The sequence below is a fragment of the Corvus moneduloides genome, chromosome Z (genome assembly GCF_009650955.1).
Source record: "Corvus moneduloides isolate bCorMon1 chromosome Z, bCorMon1.pri, whole genome shotgun sequence".
Classification (NCBI taxonomy): Eukaryota; Metazoa; Chordata; class Aves; order Passeriformes; family Corvidae; genus Corvus; species Corvus moneduloides.
The window spans coordinates 60,744,138-60,768,345 of record NC_045511.1 but is presented as its reverse complement, the minus strand read 5'-3'; the positions used below and the strand labels follow the sequence as shown (position 1 = coordinate 60,768,345).

Here is a 24,208-nt window from a genome sequence, read left to right as displayed (position 1 = left end):
AGCACTCAGGAAAAGTCATTTTTTTCTTGAAACTTTCGATAAAAAGAGGAAAAGGATTGATGTTGGCAGATCGCTGGATAAGACAGCCTAACAGGATCATTATTTATAGAACCCGATCATTTTGTCAAGTCTATACTGTTTGCAGTTTGTGCAGAAAAAGCAAACCAAATGGGTTTAAAATGGTTTCAAGTTCCATTAATATGACTTCCCTAGTTTCAGTATGCCTGAAGCTTCCTATCAGTTTTATTCATAGAATCACAGAATAGTTTATATTTGAAGAGACCTTAAAGATCCTCTAGTTCCAACTATATCTGGATACTCAGAGCCCCATCCAGCTCACTACAGGAATGCGGAGTCCACAACCTCTCTGAAGACTGAATTTGAATTTAACAGTTCATTGATATAGAATCACTGATCATCCTTTTTAGGACAACATACAAAATTCAAACCCCTTAAACCTAACTTTGTCAAAGTAATGTTACTCTGTGATCCAAATTATGCCTTTAAATAAAAATAAGCTTTTATGAAGAATCTGTTTTCTCACTTGGCAAGCAAAATCCCAGCATGTGATTACCAGATCTTAAAAACAATCCAAATAACTTGTATTTTCACCTTGTCACTCTACAAAACAGGACAAAATGAAGTCTATTTTACATGGGAAGGGCTGGATGAGATTATTCAAACATCATGAAGGAAGCTGACTTCCCCAAACCTTAATCACCCATAGCTTTTGTTTCTAGAGTAAAAAACTACTATTACTTATACTCAGAGCCCCTATTTAAAGATAGAAGCATTTATGTCATCTCTGTAGATGTTTTCCTCAGTGGCAATGGCAGTCAAAGCAGTGCTTTCCTGTTTCACTGTTCCAGTTCTTTCTCAATACCTACTCTTGGGGCTGTGTAGTGGAAGGAACCAGAGAACTACACAAAAAATTAGAAAAGGAGTATTTTTCAGTCATTTCATGTATCACAGCACTATATGCACAAGCACGTAACATCATATGCTCAACAGATGAAACTACTCAGGGAAAATACAGGATCAGTGTTCTGCTTTAGCTCTGCAACAACCTCAAGAAGAGATGCAGCTGTAAAATGTCTCTGTTTTTTGGAGTAGCTAGATATTGCTTTAACTTACGACTCAATTTGCCTAAAATCTCATTCTTCTTGTGCTGTTTTACAAGTGACATCACCCAAGGTCTCCAGTGTGTTCATGCAATCCTGAAGGTATGAATTCTAACAATTTATAGCAGAAGATTCTAAAAGCAGACACAAGTTCTAAACGTATCTGTAGGTTGAGATTATGGTGTCTAATTTGCAATGAAATGAAGTCCTTAGCTCTGCTAAGACACTCATTACATACTTTCTATTTACCTCATGCTTCAGAGAGAGGCGTGAATACTGCTCTAGTGTCATGCCAGCATCAGCAAATCCATTTTGAACTCTCGGTTTATTTCTCCTTATTTGTGTTTATATTAGCAGGGAACCCCTCCCCATCTGGCCAGCTTAATGCTTCTGCGGACTGTAGCAATAAGCATGAGCAAGACCAAAACTGTCATCAGAATATTTTCCCTCAGATACCTCCTCTGAGGCAGACACAATGCATTGAGGCACCAGCATTGCAGGCCAAGATGACCCCTGTTTGCTCTGCCTGCACTCTGAAATAGCAAAAAGCCACGTGACTGCTCCTGCTGTGCCACATCCATGCTAACAAGTGGGATCTGTCAGCACCAGCTTAGTGGCACATTAACATAGTGGAAGTACTGGAGAAGCAACCACACATCTGTCCAAAATGCACTGCAGAGACATATCCATAAACACCACCACCCACTACAGGACACCCTGGCCTTTAAACCAGCTTGCTTCTAGGTATTTTAGCAATAATACGCTAGTGAGAAGCAGAGTGGCATGCATGATTACAAGTTGAAAGGGCTAATAGTGAATATTTTTATAATGGCATCACAGATTTCTAGATGTACAGTGGGAAGTTTTGTTCTGATCTTCTCATTTTGCAGTTTCCTGGCAGTCTGTATCACAGGAACCTGAAGCCAAAACCAGCCCTTCTATACATGATACAACAATATTCATACCTCAAAGAGCTTACTAGCTTAGCACAAAGTAGATTTAACTATTTTTGTATTTCAATGCTAAAGTTCATTAATCTCTTCACAGTAATAAGAAAACAGGCTGTATGAGTTAAGATTTTATTGGTAAATTGAAGAAATACTGTTAAGCAAACAGCAAGTTAAATTTACTTTCAAGTTCTAAAGACACAGGTAGCTGGAAGCTGTGACTAAACAAAAACAAACAAACAGCCAAACAAACCAAAAAGAAAAAAAAAAGGACAAAATCTCAAGCCTCATCATCTTCTCTTTTTCCTTCTGCATTAGAACATTAGAATAGACAACACAGGTAATTTTAGACAGGTATGTGGTGACAAACGTGCCATATTCTCTCCAAGAATAAATGACAGTTAAAGATGATCCCTTTCAAGTTTGTACTTCTGAAATTTGATACTTCTCATGCTAATGAACAAAAATATGTTATATACACATTTCGCCACTCTTTATGCTACCCTTCTTTGACAACATTGGTTGCCAGAAAACAGCTGCCATGTTGCAGCTCTGGTTTCTTTCTGTCCACTTCTGAAACACTAAATTCACAGGTGGCAAAATTTTTTAAAAAGTCCAAAATTTATTTGATCACCTCCTTTCCACTGCAATCACAGAAGGCATTTAGCTAAACAGACAAAAAATTCACAAAAATAGAAAGATGACCCTTTTCCATTGATCATTCTTTCACACCTGATTAGTTTCTACAAGGAAACCTACTCTGTTTCACTGACGGATACTCCACCTACTATTTCGAAAAGCCATTTCAGATAATACCTTGGAAGCTAATGCTCATAGCCCTGGATTAGGAAACATGAAATGCCAAAGATAGAAAACACAGTAATAGGCTTTGCCCTGTAGCTCCTGCATTACTTGAAGCGCTCTGAGGATACAGAGGAAATGCCTATCTTAAGAGTGATCTCTAGGCCCAAACTTTGGCTTGGAGTTGCATGAGATTAAAATTAAATCTATTTCAATCAAGCAGCAAGGTAACCACAACATGCATTTTATAGCTGCTAAAAAGAGTATTTTGAAACTGCTAATCCAACACTTTGGCCTGGATTTGTCTGTGCTAGAGATATCCTTTAGTACTTGATTTTTATCCCATGTCATCTTCCTCCCCAGTTCTCTGGCTATCACTCAAATAGGCATATTGCATTAGCACTGTGTGGTGCAGGAATGGAAACAAAACCACGCAGGAAGTGGGAGATACTAATTACTGCTAAAGTTTCTGCTTTGCCTGCAGATTCTAAGAGTTCTTCTATTTTTCCCAGTTACCTCTTGAATGCTGGCTACTACCAGGAGGAGAACTAAGGTGGTCAAAATTCAGGCAGGGGAAACTATTCACAGTAAGCGGAAAGATCTCATGCTTTTCTACATATTTTTTTCTAGGTATTTTTCCACTGTCACAAATGCAATTTTGCTGTTGCATACAGCACTTTCTTAAGCACACAAAAGGTGTGAAAATAAATGCCAGAGAGCAATGACCAACAGGGAAAAGAGAATAAACAAAAAGTGGACAGGAAGAAAGAAGGGGAAAAAAGGCTAGCCTACCATTTTATTGACAGGATGCAAGCTTGCCAAATTAACATCAACCACTTGTTTACATCAGCCAAGAGACTCTAGACTGAGGACTTCTGGATGACAAAAGACAGAACTGATTCAAATTAAGGATTTAATACAAGCAAAATTAATGTGCACTGTTCCACAAGGAACAAAGCAGATTTCCACCAACTACCTGGAATGTAACAAGCAAGCAAGAGATGCCTGACATTTACATTTAAAAGCTATGCTAATGAAAATTGTTCTGAAACATTCAAAGCAGAAATAAAAAGGCAGTACTGCACAGCTTATATTAAGACTAAGCACTTTGAAAGGACATTACTAGCCTCTTGAAATTTAGCAAAATGTTAAATGCATCAAAAATAGAGAGATGTAGAGGCTCAGTTGAAGAGAAGTTCTGTGATAGAGCTGAACAGCATCATGTACTTTGAATAAACTATGAAAACAGGATTTTGAACATTCAACTACTTTTAACCTTCTGTACACATCACACTAATATATTAAAGAAACTTAAAAATGCCATGAACTGGCAATCTGTTCACTGTGTATAATTAATAATGTTCTGTAACACTGTAAGAAGACCTACATCAGCATAAGATATAACATCCATGTTAACTGACATTCAACTAATAATTGCAACTGGGAAATGGGCCTGAATTATCCATAATGATTTCACCTACTGATAAATGTGTATGATATAGTGTATTCAAAAGCGATTTGTAAAGAGCATTCCAAAAACAACAAAATAGGGTGTTTCGGGGGGGATTTGTTTGGGGTTTTTTTGTTAATGAAACAAACAGATCATCTTTTACAAAAAAAGTATTTTTTCAGTAAATATCTTAAATTAAGATCAATTGGAATCCTTCTACATCAGCTTCAGAAACTGAAAAGCAACTTTTTAGCATATTCAGAATATATGGGACACTAAGTATACTGAATTAATGAAATACAGGTATGGTTAATATTGCCTCTTTATGTTTTCAAGCATAGGCAATTGATTACCATATTCATTAAATTCAATTAAACCTGATGAAGCATAGATGTAACAGCAGTTGCACCTCAATGTATACTGGATTCTTCACAGAGGTGAAAACAGCATACATAAATGAATAAATACAAAGCCTCTCTGAACAGCTGCCAGTAAGCATCAACAAAGAGTCACCAAGTTCCCTACAAACTGAAAACGTAAATTTCTCTTTGTGTATTGTGACAGTAACAAGTGACTTATACAGAAAATCATAACACTGTGTAACAAGACCACTGTGCAAGGGATCTCAGATGCAAGGACAGGGTCTGAAAAGCCTACAAAAGAAATACTTTAATATTGCCTAGGCAAAACCAGCATATTTTTGTATTGACTTGTTGGGAACACCAGCAGTGAAACAAAACTATCCTCATCAATGATGATACAGTATCCTGCCAGCATGGCATTGTATTGGCCAAAACTGCTTCACCAGAATGCTCAAATATAAAGCCAATTAGAAAATGTACTGGGCGCACTTCACAGAATTTTAGAATTTTTTTAATGTGAAACACGGAGCAGAGATTTAAAAGGTCTTTAAAATGGTTCTCAATATACTGAGTAAAGTACTACTTGTTAAAACCATCTACAGCTATCTGCATGACTGAGAAGCTGTAAGACATTCCCCTCTGAAGAATTCACAGACCAGGACCAGGTGGAACAAAAAGATCATCCATTAGTATGTAAGTAGCGCAGTTCTCTTTCCCTAGTGCTGATACTGATTCAACTTTCCTAGTGAGAAGAGGGGAGAATGTATCCAGTTCCTAGCGAAAAGCTTCTTCAAAGCACTAAGGATGCCATTAGGAACACCAGTCTAATCACTAAATGTTACATGCATGTTACTGTTAACAAGATGGGAGAGATAAAAATAAGCAAGCTAAAAATGCGTAACAATAAAGAAAATTTATGTTCTCTGTCTAAAAAATCCTGCTTGTTAAGGTGAGTATGTCCTTAGATATTTTCCACTTGCATTCTTTTCTCCTAGTGTTCCAATTACTTCCAATTTCCACAGAAGCATCAAGTAACACGCCCAAAAACTATTTTACCATTTTCCCCTTTTCCAGTTTAGATTCTTCCCTACCAACCAGTCGCTGTTATCTTGGAAAACGCAGTGGTGATATGGAAACCACAAGACATCACACAATAGAACTTCCGCTACTGCAGAATTCAGACCCTTCCGCTTGATTTCAGTAAATCACTGCTCTCCTACAGTGACAGATTCCTGACACCCCCTCTGGCACCAAAGCCAGTAAGGACGTTTTCTATCCAACAGTTTATAGTAAGAAAAATCTTCTACATGTATTAAAATACGCCTGAAAAATCTTCTACATGCACAAAAATACACCTGGACGAGGCAGTGTTTACAAAAGCAAACGACAAGGAAAAGGAAACAAAAATAAAACCACAACATTTCTCAGCCAAGTGGCAAACCAAATTTGTTAAGTGCTGTACACGGAGTTCAAAAGGTCGGCTTTGTGAGTTTTCTTTTTCTTTCCTCCTACTACTCTTTCCAGTAACTTAGGGAGGTGCTGGCAGCAAGGGGGGACACGAGAAACGAACCATGCCTTTTCTTTGCGCACCCGAACTCATCAAAGGGTACAACCGCGGGCGCCCCTCGCCCTCCGCTTCCCCCCAGCCAAACCCGTTACGTTTAAACGCGCACGGGGAAGCGGCTGGAGCGCTACAGCGGGGTCGGACCTGCGGGGAGCGCCGACACCAGCGCGGTAGCAGGTACCAGTCCCGAGAAGCCGCGGCCGCCGCCCCGTCTGGAGCCGGAGGACACCGCCAGTGTCGCCGGGGCCTCCGGTCCGGCTCTGGCTCCCAGCGAGTGTCAACGCCGCAGCCGCCGCCGCCCACAAGTGCCGGCCGCGGCCGCCCGCAAGGTCTGTGGCAACGGCGGCAGATGAGGACACCTCCTCCCGTCACGAAACACTCGCAGGGGGTGAAAACGGAATGCGCGAACGGGCAGCAAGGCTCCGTGAGGATATCAGGGGAGGTTCGGCTTTTGTTTGCGTGAGGACAACGCCCCGCCAGGCCGCCCGAGGCGCGGGCCGCCCGCCGCAGGCCGGAACCCCGACCCAGCCCGACCCCCACAGCCGCTCTCACCGCCCGCGGCCGGCTGGGGGCGAGAAAAGGGGGATGTGCCGGGACACAGCAACAGGCTCAGCCCTCCCGCCCGCGGCTCCACGGCCTCTCTCCTCCTCCAGCCCCCCCGGCAAAACCCGTCGGATCAAATGAACAATAATAAATAAAACTTGGAGAGACAAACGCGTTTTAAAAGGCCGTTCAAACTCCAGCGACGCGGCGGGCCCTCCCCACCCTCCCCGGTCCGCATCCCCACAGAACGACGCGGGCCAGCTCCCCCCGCTCCCCGCCGCCCGGCCCAGCACCCTGCTTACCCCAGCGGCTCGGCGGGCCCCGCCGCCCAGCCCCGCTCTCCGCCCTTCCCGCGCCCGAGTAGCGGCGCTGAGCGAGCCGCGCCGCGGGGGCAGCGCGCTCGGGCACGCCCCGGCGGCCTGAAACCTAATCCTGCCCCGCCGCCCCCCCGGGCCGCCGCAGCACCCCCCTCCCGCGGGTCTCACCGGGGCGGGCTGGGGCGGCCGCCCGCAGCGACGGTGGGCGGGGGTGTCCAGGGGATTGCGGGGCACGCTTGGGGGTCTCGGCCCCGTCTCTCCCGGCCTGTCGCGTCGCGGCCCTGCCCTCAAAGTTTGTCTCCCCGCAGATGCCGGAGTGCACGCCTTGCCGAGATGAGACGGGGGAGCCGGGCTACCCCGGTTTACCTCCCCGGTTCGCCCGTGAAGTGAAGGCGGCGGCAGGCTGGCCCTTGCCTCTCTCCGGTGGTGCGGCGCTGCCTGCGGCCGGGCCTGGCCCCGCTTGCTGCCAGCCCGGCCATCAGCCATACCCCTTCTGGTGGAACAAGATGAGCCTGGCCTGGAAGGGAGGAAAATAGGAAATGTTTGGAACTGTTAAAAAAAATTAAGATGCCAAGATCAACAAACAACACATGATGAAGTTAGACAAAATTATTTATAAGGTCACAGAGTTAATGAAGGGATGGCTCTTCCCTCGATGCAGCGGCTGGTTAGTGTGTTAACTAAAATTTTGTAAGGAAGGTGCTGTGTCTTTCATATATATATATGTCTAAGAATAAAGCACGTAATGCAGAGGTGTTTGCAGTGAACACAAAACCCCCCCAAAACATAAGTTCAGCTAAAAGTGTAATTGTTTTGCTGTTTGTTAACTTCACTTCTAGCAAATGTCATCAGGGTCACGGTTTCACCTTTTCCTTTACAGAAGATAATTTTTTGATGTAGATGCTCTCAGGCGGCTCAGCTGAGGTAAACCCCCTGCAGAGGGAGATGGACCCCGGCTGTCCACCAGGCATGTTGACTCTGGCTCTGCAGAAGCTCCGTGAGCTTTTTGTCTCGTTGCCTTCTGGCTTGGTTCGGTTCTTCTTCCAAACAGATTTTAACCTTAAGTGTCGTCATATTCAGGGGGAAGGGGGTGTAAGTGTTTGGTTGTTGGCTTGTTTTTTTGGGGTTTTTTTGGTCACACAAACTTTTTAAGGAAACCTAATGTTATGAAGATAGAATGGAATACTGCCCTATCTATTTTCAAGAGTATCAATAAATGCAATCCCACTACAAAAACTTTAATTAGCAGGACACTTAACATGTAAACTTTAAGAAACCCAGCCCTTTGTACATTTTTAATTTTATTTAGAAAATTGAATTCTGAAAAAAATTTGAATCACTAAACAATATTTCTCTTGCTTGCTCTTGTTACAGCTGGTGGATTGAAAAACTCCAAATGATTAGCTGCCTTTTCCTCTGCTAAATACTGAAATATGCATGTAATTACACCTTTTTAACAATAGTTCTTTTCCCTTGTTCCCTTGTTCAGTCTGGCATGTGCTGGTAAGCATATTGCTTTTTAACCAAACAGAGGCTCTGCTATAGCTAGGACATTGAATGCTCTGTAACTGTCCTACCAACTTTGTGTGTTACATGAACCTTTATTAAATCCAGAATAAAGTCTTAAAAATAAATTACAGTTTGTTTCCATGTATCATTGTTCAATGAATAAGCCACAGTTGATTAGATAAGTACAAAATGAGACAGCTATTGTAATTTTTTCCTGTTGCTCAGGCTTTAACCATGGCATACAACTGAAACAAAATACAGTGATTCTATTAAGTCTATTTGGACAAAAAACTGGGCAAAATTAGGTGCAACAGGACTCCTGATGTACAACAGCATTACTTGCGTAATACTTCTTCCTGGTGCAATTTGGCTTTGTATGGGATATACCTTTCAGAAGTTTTTTAACATACAGGCTGCTATTCTCAAGTAGAAATACATTTTAAATTATATTCAGATTTTGTCAAGTCCTTGGAGTATATATTAAGTAGACGATAGTTACTGAAGTTCAGACCATTGGGCTACCTTAGGCCTTGCCTGTATTAAAAATATTTGCATGAGTATAATTATGCCAACATAGCTGTACACACAAACTGAGCCCTCTCAGTGAACATACAACTCTGCATACAATAAACATAAAACTGTAATGGGAATTTGTAACACAGTAACCTAGTGAGCTCTTGTCCGCAGTAGCTGATGCCTCTGATGAAGAGCCATGCAGGCACAGTTCTAGCAAACAGCAAAACAAATTATTAGGGTTTGGAGTACACACCTGGTCTTGTGGATATAACTGGTATTAGCTTTAGAAAGTTAACTTGAAAGACATCAGCAATTTGTATTTACTTATTTCTTCCTTTTGTTATAAAGTAAGACCTCTCCAGCCCCTTCCTAGAAAAAGAGGGTCACAAAGTATTAATAATTTCCTTAGTGTGGGTTACATTATGTACAGTGACGCACCACGTTTTAAGTTATGTCATGGCTTTGTTCCTGTAAGGAGTGTGGCCACTGTTGTTGTGCAATCTTGAGAGATCCTTAAAATATGAAAAAGAGAATCTACTTTGTATTTCAAGGCTAAATGTCTTAACTAACTACAAATACTTGTTATATCTACACATATTTATTCCAGTGATTTTAAATAAAAATTGCATGCAGTTTTTAAATCCTATGCTTTCATCAAAAGACTGCTATGACTACAAAATCCATAAGAAAATATTCTGTCAGAAAGGTCTCTTAAGGAAAAGGTGAAGAGGGTCTAAAGAAACCCTCATTTTATCTTCTCTAGTATTAACATCCTGATATATTTCATTTCTCAGGTCAATTTATAATATACTCATGGTCAAAGTATCAATATTGGATGAGATGTCTGCCTTGCTGATTTACTTAAATAAATAAAATATTGATATTAATGATCTGCTGCTTAGATTTATTGGAAGACATGAAGGAGAAGTAAACTCAGAAAAAAAGCGTGCACAGAAATAACAGGGCACCAGAAACAAGGCTGTGTGTCCATTAAATCATTCATCAGGCTGCTGTTGGGGATGCAGCCTTTTAAAATAGTAATGGGAACAGGATCTGTGCAATGAAATGAGACTGATTCTGCTCTATCTGAGTCACAAGTACTGACTTCGCTGTGAGAAGATATTGCCTATGAAACACATTTGATGACATTTATGGCACACATCTATTTATTCCCTAACAAAAAAAAAGTATTCATAACAGTAATTGTTTAGTTTCATCACTCTGGGTATCATATTTGGTACGGGCATTATTATTGCATGCCCCACTGCAGAATGGGTAGAATATATATTTTAGGGACCAAGAAGAATCCTGTCAGGAAGGACTCAAGAATATTTATATGTTTTATATTTATGCTTGAAATATTCCATCCCTGAACTTGGAATAAAACATGAAAAGAGACCAATAAACACTTTTCATAAGTACTACCTTGATTAAAAATTGGATACATTTCTGCTTTTATAGCCTTACTCTTCAATATGACAGCATATTTTTCTTAATGTATATTCATATGTATATATGCATGCATAGACACAATATTATACTTTTCATTATAGCATTTGCTCAAATTTTAAGTTAAAAACCCCATTAATTACCATCTTCCCTTTTAGAGAATGGTAATAACTTATTACATAAATTTTATTCCCAGCTATGTAAAGCAAAAGTAATCCATTGCATTAAGTGGAATTAAGCTGTATAAAACCAATCTGAAATCAAAGGTAACTATGATCCTAATTGCTATAGCTGCTAATCTAAATATTTTAAGTATGTGGTTATGCATTTTGTCCTTATCCAAATAAGGATGGATCATCATCTTTTTTCATGGAGCTCTTTAGAGTAGAATAAGTTATACTAGCAGAAGCATACAGTATTAAATATAAAACTCTTCTCATCATCTCAATGTAAAAGTTACACTTCAAAAGTCAGATGGTGTAACTATGCAGTTACTTCTATTACTGGAGGTAACACCATGTATGTTGTTACACAGAGTTAAAAATCGGTCACTTTCTCTTCATGTTTGAAATTTACACAGTTTTTGGATTATTATGCTGGCAAGTAGCAAATATTAGTTTCACTTACTGAAGCCTGCATGTTGGCAAGAATGGTGCATAGATTTACATTTTAAAGGTTCTTTGGGAAATTGTCTTCCCTGGGGACATACTTCGTAACTGTTATGATTGCTATTGGAGCCTACACATATGCGCAGAAGGGAATGTATGCTCTGTAAGGTAAAACAGAGTAAAAAAGTCATAAAAGGTATGTTAATTATTTATAAATACAAAACAAAATACTTGAAATTATGACAAATTAAAAGAGCATTTATTTACACACAAACAGGATTGTTTAAAGCCACAGGCCTTGCTCACAGCAGAGAAGTGAAGCCAAATAAGTGACAAAGAATATTAACCTTATCATAAATTCTCCAGACACATAATACCTACAAGGAGTGTCTGGTTTCATCAGATTATGGCTTTTTTTTTTTTTTTCAAATGTTGTATTTTGCTAGAGATTTCCACATATTCGACAGACTCTACTCTCAGACAACCTAATTTTAAAAGCTTTTTTCAGAAGTCCCTCAAGGGACGTAGTCAGAGCAACATGTGATCTGGGTATGCTTGAGAATGCAACAGTTGTTCCAGTATTTGAAAAGACAAGGCAGTATCTCATTAGCAATTCTTGTGTTAGGAAAAACAGGAGCTCCTGCATGACACTTCCTTTAGTTCTAAAAAATTCAGAATGAAAGGAACCTGACCTGACTAGTTCAGGAGTTTATGTACAGATGAATTGACAAAACTAAAGGAAAGCACAGCAATATGTGTAGAATGATTTGTTGTATGGCTCTGCAATTTATCACTGTCCAAATAGTAATTGCCTCCATATGCACAATTTAGCTAATCAATGTATCTGATATCTTGCCCTGTGCAGTGTATGATGCAGATTACATGTAAGAGTACACGTTGTCTTCAAGTCTCTGCTTCTCATCCAAATGTGAAATTGGAGAAGTATTTTGCTTTCAGTGATTTTCAGAGTTAAAATCTTAGGAAAAAGTACATCTCTGAATTGGCAGTCTTAGGACTTTTGTTCACAAAAACGTTCATGATATTACCCATTTTGGATGAATAGTTCCCTACCTACCGAACCATCAAAATGGTATCAACTCACTACACTGTCCCAGCCATGGACAGATTAGAGCTGTAGCCTGTTTGAGAGGGCAATGAAGCTTTACAGATAGCTTCGCCAAGGCACTGTGTGTACACAGAGACCATGCAACCAACCTTGTTCCATTGCTTTTCCAAGGGATCTGATTCCACATGACGCTGTATGTTTTTAGTTTTAACTTATATATAGAGAAGAGGCAGAAATGCACGTCTGTGTCCTTTTATCTTGTTTATGATGTAGGTGAACTTTGGGTTGGGACTAAAGCTATTAGTATTACTGCTATTATTAACCGCCTTTGATACCATTAGACCATAGTTGCATTGAAAATGTGATTATTACAGACTAGGAGTTACAGCATGGTGTTGGTACAGTACGGAGAGTCCAAAATCCAAACATGCAAAGAATATATCCATCTGCCTGTGAACTTGAAAACTACATATTGCTCATTCACATCAGCCCAGTCATTTATGGATGGCCAGTGACATCCCCAAAGAAGGCTACTCCACTATTTTGAAGAAGCTACCCAGGAAAAAGGCTTTAATAGCTATTATACCTGTCCTTCCATACCAAAGGTATTTTATTTAGCAGGATTAGCACCTGTAAAAACAAGAAGAGTGGAGGAAACTTTTCTGTTATTGAAAATATCTCCTATTCAGCCAGCTGGATGTAAGGAGGAAACTTTTGATGCATTGTGCTACAGACTATTGGCCCAGATATGAGTGGGCATGTTTGTAATTGGCTGCGTTTTTGGAGTCTCAGTCAGGTTCACTGATGTAAATTCCTTATGATTTGTTTGATTCTTTGAAGGTCTTTTCTTCCTCTGTTCGTACTCAAGTGCTGTAAAGTTCACCATTCCTACAAGCCACAAGAAAGTACTAAGAAAACGATGAAAAAACACTGAGAGAAAAGAGATTTCAGCAGACCAGAAGATATAAAAAAGTTGGCATTTCTGGAATAAGCTCATTTATACAAGTATCTGACAAATGAAAGTTTCATTTTAGTTTGTTCTTAAATAGGAATTTAACACTAAGTGAAAGTCATTTTAGCAAATGGAGAAAATTTAAATTTAGTCCAACTGCAACATTAAAAAGCTCTGTTAGAGCAGGAAACTAATTCAGTAAATGCCTTTTTTCTGTTAAAGTCCACTTTGATTTAGGGCAGCTGCTTGTCTTATAGAGAAGGGTTCTTCTCATAGTGGTATTGTCATAAGGAGCTCTTAAAAACTTTGATATGAAACAAGCAAATTTGCCCTCAGCTGGTCAGTAAGTGCCAGAAACTTCCATTATATATAAAAATAAGAATCAATACTCCATCTAAACTCGCAGTAGTAAGTGGAATCCCTCATTTTCAGGAGTTAAGTGGTTACCTATCAGTATCACAACCTTGTATGCAAAAAATAGTTTGTTCTCTAGCTAGATGGTGTAGCCACTGTCATTAGCTAAGTACAATATTTTTTTGTTTTCTCCAGCCTTTTAAGGATTCATACAGTGTGCAGAGCACGGGACAAAGTCTCAAGGCTGTAATAAGTTTCCTCCAGTTTTATGACTTGAGACAACATTTAGTCCCCACCCAGTCAGAATCTTATGCAAAGACTGGCTCAGATGAGCTGCCATTTGTTTTTTTCATTACATGGGTGTCCTTTATTTTTTGTTGCCAAGGGGATAAACCTAGAGGAAATGGATTTAACAACTGCAAAGTGATGAATTTTAAAGCTCCTGTTAATAATATTTGAACTCTGAATCTAATTTATACGTAGTAGGAATGAATAATAGTAACGTCACTTCCAAAAATAAAATTAAACAACTAAGCAAAAATCACTCTTTCCCTCTCATGTTCTTCTCTTTCATGTCCCTATTATTTGGGTACTTGAGCTTTGAAAAACAGAACTATAAATGCCCAGGCAACTACAGAAACATGAAGGTAAGGAAAACAGAAATATTGAACCTAGTCTGTCTCATAATCCAGTATTGCCTTAGCATACCCAGACCTTCTTGAACATGAAGAATGAAAATTGCACAATGCACACTTGTTTGTAAATGCTACTCAAACAGCAGAGAGGAGCTGCTTCAGACAGCAAGAGAAATGTTTCTACACCTCCTGATCCCTCTTGTATGTTTTTCAATAGGAAAGACTTGACAAGAGAAACAGAAGTGAAGCCAGCATCAGGAGAAAAATGCTTGTAGTTTTTAGGACTGCTGTCTGCATAAACTATCTGTATACAAAGTTAGACCCACTAGTTTCTATATAACCCCCTGCCCAGCAACACAGAGTGCATCATCACACTCATGAGGCTCAAAGTCAGCCTTTCTCCCTCCTTCCTGCAGTCATTAAATGTGTTCTCCTTTTCTAGAATCTAATGCATGACAACTCACATGGACTTAATTGCAAGAACATTTCTGGGGCTTTCAGACATCCATGCTTGCAAGGTCACCCTTGCTGCAGATGCCTTCTGCAGGTGCTTTTTGTTATAATGCCACTGTCCATTCCACTGTAGTGAAATAAATTGTGGACCTGGGAGTAGAAACTATCCTTAGAAAAGTTAGAGAGAAACAGTTCTTACAGAATTAGTTCAAGCTGGAGAGATTCAAGAGTCTTTCTTCAGATCTGTGTGAGTGGCTAGAGAAGGCCGCCAGTATTGCTACACCCAGTACCCAGCCCCATCCAGGTCTGCTGCCTGAGAGCCACCAACATTGTATTTGGGAAATCTAATTTACCTAGGTGAGTCCATTTTTGTTTCCTAATGTATTTTTGGTGTACCCTCAGGTAAGTCCTGCTAGAATTCATAAATTAGGTGTTTTTCTATCTGATTTTGGAGACTGTACCCAGACTTCTCTTATAGAAAATACTTTCCTGTGGAGATACCACAAGGACCAAAGGGAATCCTGTGTCTCCATTTTTGAGAAAGAATTTGGCATACAAGGCATATGAATTGAGATCCCTCTTGGAAGGGATTTAAATTTACATTTCTTGCAAAAATAACCTGTGTTATCCTCACTATTAATATGCTGAGTTGGGCACAGTCTATGCCTTTGACACCAAGACTGTTTCATCTCATCCTCCTCATACATGGCATTATTGACATCTAAACCCAAAAGTCTTTCACCTAAATCCCTCCAGGAATGTCATAGTAAAGTCCTTGATCAAGAGAGCCTTCAGTCCTAGTAAGGGGAGGAAATAAAATTGGTAGAGTCTGCTACAATCCAGCTGGAGAGTCTGCCCATGAAACTACTCTGTATATATGTAGATGTCTCTACTCCACACAAAAAGGAACAAGCCTTTGTTTCAGGGATGAAATAACCAAAAAATTTTGCAATCTATAAATATGAAGTAATAGGAAATCCCTCAGCCCAGCAAGTGAGAAAGATTTGAATATCCTTGTCTATGTTCTTCCTTGATAAGGCAGTTTTAGGGCCAGTATCATTTTCTAAGAAAAATGGTGTCTGCCTATACCTCAGTGCTTCCATGAAGGCCTTGAAAGCCACAGCAAGGTCATAGGTGTCTAACTTACTTGCAAACTTTTAAGAAACTGGATCAATCATATTTTCTTTGGATCCAGCTTTACATTCATTACCTTGGTTTTTGTCTCAGGAAAATCCAAATGGTCTCTTATTTCATGCTATGCTTTCAAGTCTGGGAACATGAGCTTAGCTCGGTTAGGTAGAGTATGGTGCTAATAACAAGGTTGTGGGTTTGATCCCAGTTTGGGCCATTCACTTATGAGTTGGACTTGATGATCCTTGTGGGTCCCATCCAACTCAGAGTATTCTGTTATTAGTTACAAAATAATATCTTTAGCATATTTATTTGATTTTTTGTATGAATTTTCTTTAGAAAATCCTTGAAATTATTTAACAGGAAAATTCGTATGCTGAATAGTGTAATAAGACTTATTTTGCCTCTCCAATTCTATTCAAAAATTGTATTTTTATCTCCAGTTATAAACAGTTTTGATAAAAAATACCAGTTTTGCCTTCTGACTCTCAGCTGTCTCAGGCTTTCATTAAGCCATAAGCATCAACAGTCTGATTGTGGCTTGCGTACCAAGTACAGCAGTGACAGGCATGCCTTGCTTGTAAGTGTACTTTTCTTACAAGAGTGGCAAAGCATAAGTGATTTTTTGACCTTGATGAGATATTTGAGAAATCCACTTTCCTGTGGGAACAAAAGTGCCTTCTAATTCAGAGGTACTGAAGACACTTGCTAAAACTGGGGCATGGGGCGAAATGCAAACTCTAAGTAATGTGAACATCTCTTAAAACTCTGTGAGCATTTCCCCAGTGAGTGAAATAATAAATCTGATAGATTTTTGGCATAGATGCTTGAATAGATTTATACTTCAAATTAATTTGGCAGATGGGTCCAAGAAAGGTTTCTTAATTTCTAGTCAAAATTTTTTAAAAAATCAGATGGACACCCAAGATAAACTAAAGGAATATTCAAGGAATACGTTTATCAAGTATCAGATGAAGTGGGGCACATAATGTTATTAAGTATCCATCACTGAAACTTGCTGCACTTATTAAAAGTCCATAGAGCAGGAAAGAATTCAGGTCCGTAGTAGTTTCTCTGCAGAGTTTGTCTCCATGGTGGTTCACGCTGCCGCTGGGATCAGTCCTGACTCCTTGTTGCTACTTAGCACTTCAGATATGCCAGCATGTCACAATACACTGCTTTGCAGGGTCAGAGCCTAGCTTCAGGTATTCAGAGATGGCTGAGGTACCGGAAACATTAGATACACATTAGTGCATCTTCAAGCCTGCCAGAGTTCAAGAATCATTTGGACAATGCTCTCAGGGATATGTTGTGGCTCTTGGGGATGTCCTCTGCAGCGCTAAAAGCTGGACTTGATGATCCTTGTGGGTACCTCCCAACTCAAGATATTCTATGATTATATAATTCTATGACTCCGCTAATTTGCTCTGGGCAATGGAGCATTTTGGCTGAGGTACACATTGTGCAAATGTAATCATCCTGCTCCTGACACCCATGTGGTTGCATAATGTAAACACAACTATGAAATATACACTGCAAGGAATGAAAAGTTCACATCAATGTTTTACAGTACTGTAAATTACAGACAATGTTTGTAGTGAAAATTGTTGAAATTGTAGATGCACAGGTTAGTTGACTGGGGCAACATTTTTTCACAATAGATGCAGTAATAGTTACTTCATTCTTTGCATACAGGGAGCCAGCATTGACTGGCTTGAGGGACACTATAGAGCAGAAAATGGGATAAAAAGGGAAAGTGGAAAACAAAAGTTCATGGCCTCTTCCACTGCAAGTACTAGTTTCATGAAATGAAACTTAAAGTCATGACTTCTCTAGGCAGCTTGTTGTAGTGTCTTATCATCCTCATAAATAATTTATTCCTTATGCCCAACCAAAATTTCACTACAGGCCCTGTTAAAAAGTCTCTTTCTATCTTTCCTATCAACTCTACTTTTAGTACTGGAAGGCTGCACTAGGAGCCTTCTCTTCTCCACGATGAACAATCACCATTCACTCAGGCTTTCTTCAGAGGGAAGGAGTTCCAGCCCTTTGATCAATTTTGTGGCCCTCCTCTGGACCCACTATTACAGATCTAAAATCTGACACCCCAGATTACAGAAAAAGTTGGGCTGTCTTGCCTAAGATGACCTTCCCAGCATCAGTGATTTGACAAATTCATGCTGGAACCCTTGTTTTCACTACTGAAAGTCCTTTAAAAATGGTTTTCAAGTCTACTGTCATAAAGTACGTGGTAGGTTTGGCCACAGGTGGCAAAATTTTCCAATACATAAGGCATGTGATGGAAAAATTATTACTTTAAATATTTAAATGCTATATCTACTTGCATGAGAAGTTTCTAAAAGCATCTGTAACAACTTACCACTATTCTCACTTTTGTCTCCTTGTAAAGAGAGCAAGCTCTGTCTCAATATGATTATAGCTGGAAAATAAAAGGTAAGCTCTGGGTCTGTTTAGGAGTACTAAAGTCTCATTTTCAAATATTTAGGCTTTCTAGTTACAGCAGCATTTCCATAATACCTTAAATAAATTCACTATTTTCACCCTGAATATCAGTTTTGTTTTTCCGTTACCACAGCCTTAGGCATTATGAAATTATATGTAAGGATTATTTTGTATTGAAAATTATAAAAAGAATGTAATTCTCACAAATTAACACTGCAAAAGAACTATGTTTTTACCTAATATTTGTGAAGTACTTAGTTGGATGGCTCCAACTAAAAGCTGGTTTTCATAGTGTTACTATCTATAGGAAGAAAAAATCAGTCTTTTAAATAGCTTTTCAAATACTCTTTTAAACATTTTAAAAATAATAACCATTTAATATAAATTAGCTTATATTCCTAATGCCTTGTTCTAATGCTACGAGACGATGTCATGTCAAGATGTTTAGATTGTGCCAGCTTGCTTGTAATTCATTGTAGTTTTAGAAACCTGCACATCATACAGGGAAAGCATTTAACATGGCTATTGGTCAGCAGTTTCTCTGGGCAAACTCACTGAGTTGTGTATCCTTATAAAGACTGAAGCATACAAGGATTTATCGAATGGGGTTATGCTGTTTAAATTAAAATAATATAAGATCTTCACACATTCAAAATATCCTCACACTTAAAGCTACTGATAATCAACTTCCCAACTTAGGAAGGATGTTGAGATAACTGGAATGCATCCAAAGAAGGGCAAAAAGGCTGATGAAGAGTGTAGAACACAAGCCCTGTAAGAAGAGGCTGATGGAGCCGAGGTTGTTTAGCCTGGAGAAGAGGAGGCTCAGGGAAGACCTTATCACTCTACAACTGCCTGATGGGAGGCTGTAGCCAGGTGGGAGTTGGCCTCTTCTCCCAGGCACCTACTGACAGAATGAGAGGACACAGCCTTAAGCTGCACCAGGGAAAGTTTAGACTGGACTTTATGAAAAAATTTTCACAGAAAGGTGACTGGCCATTGAAATGAGCTGCCCAGGGAGGTGGTGGAGTCACTGTCCCCGGAGGTGTTAAAGACTTGATGCTGCACTCAGTGCCATGGTTTAGTTGATAAAGTGGTGTTAGGTCATAGGTTGGATTCAATGATTTCAGAGGTCTTTTGCAACCTAGTTAATGCTCTGATTCTGTGGTTCTATGATATCGCTCAGCATTTTAACCTCCCAAAATAAGCATTTAATCACTTATCGAGACTACTGTACCTCTATCTCCAACTTCATAATTTCTTACACTTTAGATAAAGTCCAAAACATGAGATAAAAAATATAAGCATGTTTAAGGAGTATGTGAAACTGTAGTTCCTGTGTGACTGCAGGTAAACCATAACTCAACACTTTCAAGTGTTGCTCTGTCCAGCTTAGCAGAGTCTTGTAATCTGTTATTTTGGTATTTTGTGCATGTAGATTTAATGATAAGCATAGATAGAAATTAATCAACAGCTGCTATACAAACCCTGCAACTTCATTATTAAATAAATGAGCTATTCCACTAATTGTTCCAAAGGATGTTAGAAAGACAAAGCATACAAATTTCTTATTAAATATCAGAGGAACTTATTTCTTAGTCTTTTTTCTCCATCCTGAACTGGCAGAGTAACCAATGTATCTTCCTCCTCTAGTCAAGATATAAAATTCTGATATGCAATCAGAGGGCTCAACCAAAATCAGAGAGAACATCCCCTACCCTGGACTTTTTAAAAATGCAACTGGAAATCTAGCAGTGAAACTTTATTTAAAAGGTGGTTCCCTAACATATCTTTTTCTTTCCAGATTTTGAGGAAGAAAACAACTAAAATATAGCAAAAGTTATCTATTTTAAAGTTGCAGACTGATGTTTAAAAAATAGACTGACATACTCTCTTTTGTGTCTTAAATAGCTGAGGACCCTTTCCCTTGAAATTATATTACATTTTAAGTTTTGTTTTGTTTGTCTTTCTATGCTTTAAGGACATGATTTGTGAACATTCATGTGTACTGCTCCCTGCCTATCAGCTTTTTAGCATGCTCATTTTTAATGGAATTCCATTCCATTTCATGATGTGCCTGGGCAGATATAAATTAAAAATTCATCCAAGAAGTGTCAAAACAACTTCAGTCAGAGGTGACGGCAGGAGAGAGTTGGTTGTTTTTCTGTGCTCATGCAGACACTGTGGTGCAGGATGTCTCTACTGTCAGAGTCATAACACAGCAGTTCTGATGCCATACTTGGGCTATTTAAACATGACCCAGATAAACATGTCTCCTGTTAAATTTGGGTTGTATACTTGTTATGTCATTGTAATGACATTCGTTTAGTACCAAATTATCCTGTAGCATCCCCATTCCCTTTCAGTGCATCTCTAGGGAGTGCTAAAAAACCCCAGCCAAATTGGCTGGTATACCAACCAAGCAAAACACCAGTCCAAGTAGTCAAATTGTGTGGTACACTTCCTTACAAATATATACATCTTAAATATATAAATTGAAATGTAGATTCTTAAAATATATTCCATTATTAGCAAGATCTGAGGAAAATAGCATAGCTAGTTGTATTAGAGGAAAAAAAAAAGGCAAAGGAAAATAAGTACTTGCACAAAGTAATGTTTTCTTATACCACAACTTGTGGTATGTAATTTTTTTACGTGGCTTGTAGTTTTTTACCTTAAATGTCACACATAGTAGTTAAAAATATTATTTTGCCAGTAGATGTCAGTGTAACCATTGAACTCAACTACAATATAAGAGTATATTCTTCGTATTCACTACTGCAGACAAATGAAAGTGTACTAATGAAAGTTATATCATGAAACAGTTAGTGTGATGGGTTTGGAAAATATTGAGTCTGTTTTTTTTATAGTCTTTCATTTATAGCTTCAGAAGCTTGAAGGGAGCTTCTGTTCAAAAAATGTAAGAGGTATTTTCTAGGCATCTTCTTTACTTTCTGAACAGTAACTCTAAATTTCCTCTTTTTTTGCCCCAAAACCTATTGAATGTACATAAATATGTAGCATTAACAGAAATAGGTATTGGAACTTGACTTTTTCCAACCAGAAACCTAGGATTATCCTTCCAAAGGCACAGCTATAATGTACCAAAGGTAACTGTAGCTTTCTCTGATCTTTCTAGGTAGAGTTCAGAGCTGAGTGAACTGCATGGTGGCTTATATAGGCGGTTAAGTTGGTGGAGCCATATATAATGAATTGCTATGTTTAGAATCTCATTAGAAAGTAAAATAGCTTACTGTGCTGTTCTTCCTTATTTTAAGTTTTTGTATGCCAAGACCGTGATTCTTTATTTTTTCCTGTGATAACTGATACTAGTCATGACACTTATTGCAGAAAATTAGATTCTCCATGATGATTTAGATGCTAATGGTGTCATTAACTGTTGACAGAGAAACACAAAACTCGCTCCAAAACCCGAAGTCCATGGCAGAATGAGATCTGTTAAGATGTTTACCTGAAACCAAAGAAGAAGCAGAGAGAAGAAAAACTGTTAAATGATAGTTAAACTGTTAAAGTAATTAGTACAAACTACTATCAAGTTAAATAAAATCATTATGGGCAAATTGTTCTACCTCTTTGAGTTTTCAGAAACTCATGTGAGGGCCCCCAGGATGGAATAGTAAGCAGAGTAAGTTGAAATGTAGACATTTCATCAAGCTATATGTTCCTGTCTCCTCCCTCTGACCTCCGTTATCTGTATCTTGTCTATATACAAATATCAGTTTCCTGTAAAGAGGTGGAATATTTTGTGAATGATTTGAGAAATGCACAAAGTTCTATAAAGATGCCAAGATAATTGGGACCAGGTCTCTTCTTGACTGACATCCTTCTTGGCTTCATGAATCATAGAAAGTTTGACATTTCTTCATCAAACTCAACAGACGTATTATTTACAATCTCCACAGTTCTCCTGAAAGCCAGTAATCAGTCCCACATTGCTGATCATTACCAGACAGCTGACATTAAGATGTATAAAGTACATAATATGCAGAACAGAAGAATGGTTACAAAGCTTGGGATGAATAAGCCTCAGTGACACTAAATTCACTGATCAGATATGTGAACAAGAAAGAAGAGAGATGAAATCAGGCACCCAGCAGACTGTAGTTAATACAAAGCCTGGAAAATGAAGTTAGGATCAAAGATAAAGAATACTCTATATGAAGGGACTAGCCTCTTAAAATCAACAGACCTGCGAAAGCAAATGGAATGTAACACATAACACTGCAAAGCCTTGCACCCATTTTTTTCAGTACTTCTATCAATCACACAGCAATACTACATGAGAAGGGCTTGTCCCTGTGAAAGAGAAAAAAAACTTTCCATTTGTTGCTCTCTGAGGAGCTAAACATCTAAAATTAGTCAGTGATATTTTGACAAGATTGAGGAAAAAATTTGCTCCCCTCAGTACTAAAGTTGAAAAGAAAGATGCAGGTTTATAACCACAGGCAGAAGATAAATTTCACACAGTATATTATGACAAGTACAGATTTTCTGGGAGGGAAGGCTGTATTTAATTAAGCACTAACTTTTTTTGTAATACTTAAAAATACCTTTAAAAATTGATAGAATCCTGCCTGTCTTGAGCTGCCAGGCTGCATAGCCATTCAGACTTTGATAATATTTCCCAGATTAATGTTCGTTTTGCATTTCCTGCACCATAAGAGTAAGATCTTCATGCTATTATGTGTGCAAGACCTTTCATAACCTTTGGTGGCTTTAATAACCTTTTGGTGGTTTGGCTTCACCACTAGGCATGGAAATTCACCCCAGTAGGGAAATCATAAAATCCATGAGGAAACCACACCCATCTAGGATCTCACTGCCACACCTCCCTTGCTCACTGATGAAATGGCTGCTTTCCTTGACGCACCCCATCTGACCCAAAGACAGCTCCCCTCCTGAGCATGGTCCTTAGAGGGGCATCTTTCCCCACACAGGTGAGCTGAGCTCAAACCACAGCCTTTGAAGTGCCTGTTCGGGTGCTGAAGGGTATCAACACACTATGCTGTGAAAAATGACAGCTCACCAGATGGTGGCATCACTTTAATGACATATGCAACTTGGCTAAATCCTGTTTCATTCCACTTAATTCTTTCCAGGAACTCAGCAAGTACCAATTGCAACCCATCATAGTAATTCTTCACTGCCATAAGACAGCAAGAGTCTCCAATTTCTATAGCTTTGTAATGAATACTTGACAAAACTTGATGAGATAAGCATCACTGCTAGCTTCCTCAAAGGCTGGAGTGGGTGGCTCTGTGTTTCCTTAGCCTCCATATTACTTGTTGGTGTTGAAAAAGTAAAGGAAATGTGAACTGAGTATCAGCATAAGAAAGGTAGCAGCTCTTCAGGTTTTTTTTTTTTTTTTCTGTTTGAAGGCTGCTAGACCACTTCATTTACTGAGGAGGATCTTTAAGTGAGAGTTATCAGAGAAACCCACAAATGGGACTGCCTGTCCTAATAAAGCTCTTCATAGCAACAGACATAAGTGCACCCTCAGGTGTCACAAGTGGTTTTCCAATGATTTTCCTCAGTGATACAGTGGTAGAGGCAATATCTGCTTGGTATTAGGAAGAAGGCACTGGAGTTCAAATCCATAAAGCATCTAGGTACCAAATTCCTAGCCCACAAGCTTTCTTTGCTTAGGTCTTCAACACTGAAGACGAACTAAACGGGTGCCAGTGCCCTGAGTGCCATGACTGTGATAATGATAAACGCACAGTAGGCCCTGAATTTGTGCAGGATCTGTTGCTCCAGATGGATCCGTCTAAGTCCATGGGCCCTCATGGAATTCATCTGAGAATACTGAAAGTTCTGGCTGGTGTCATTGCAAGGTCTCTCCCAATGATATTTGAACAGTCTTGGACTCTGGAGAGATCCCAGTTGGGATCTGGAAGCTGGCTAATGTTGTCCCAATTTTCAAGAAGGGCAAGAAGGCTGATTCTG

General features: G+C 39.2%; 1 protein-coding gene and 1 long non-coding RNA gene across 21 annotated transcripts in view; one reads left to right on the top strand and one right to left on the bottom strand.

Annotated features, from left to right (window-relative positions):
- Positions 1-7,529, bottom strand: part of MPDZ (multiple PDZ domain crumbs cell polarity complex component) — a 95,456-nt gene extending 87,927 nt beyond the window's left edge. For 18 of the 20 annotated variants that reach the window (XR_004237344.1, XM_032095195.1, XM_032095198.1 and 15 more), the window contains exon 1: positions 7,091-7,178. The gene's annotated coding sequence lies outside the window, so the exon portion shown is untranslated. Of the gene's footprint in view, positions 1-6,389; positions 6,478-7,090; positions 7,179-7,273 lie in introns of those variants that run through there. The other 2 variants (XM_032095196.1, XM_032095197.1) reach the window with 2 other exon arrangements.
- Positions 7,530-7,612: 83 nt separating this feature from the next.
- LOC116437518 overlaps positions 7,613-24,208 on the top strand; it is a 28,379-nt gene continuing 11,783 nt past the window's right edge. The window contains exons 1-2 of the long non-coding RNA XR_004237345.1: positions 7,613-8,580; positions 21,761-21,767. This is a non-coding gene — a long non-coding RNA (uncharacterized LOC116437518). The remainder of the gene's footprint in view (positions 8,581-21,760; positions 21,768-24,208) is intronic.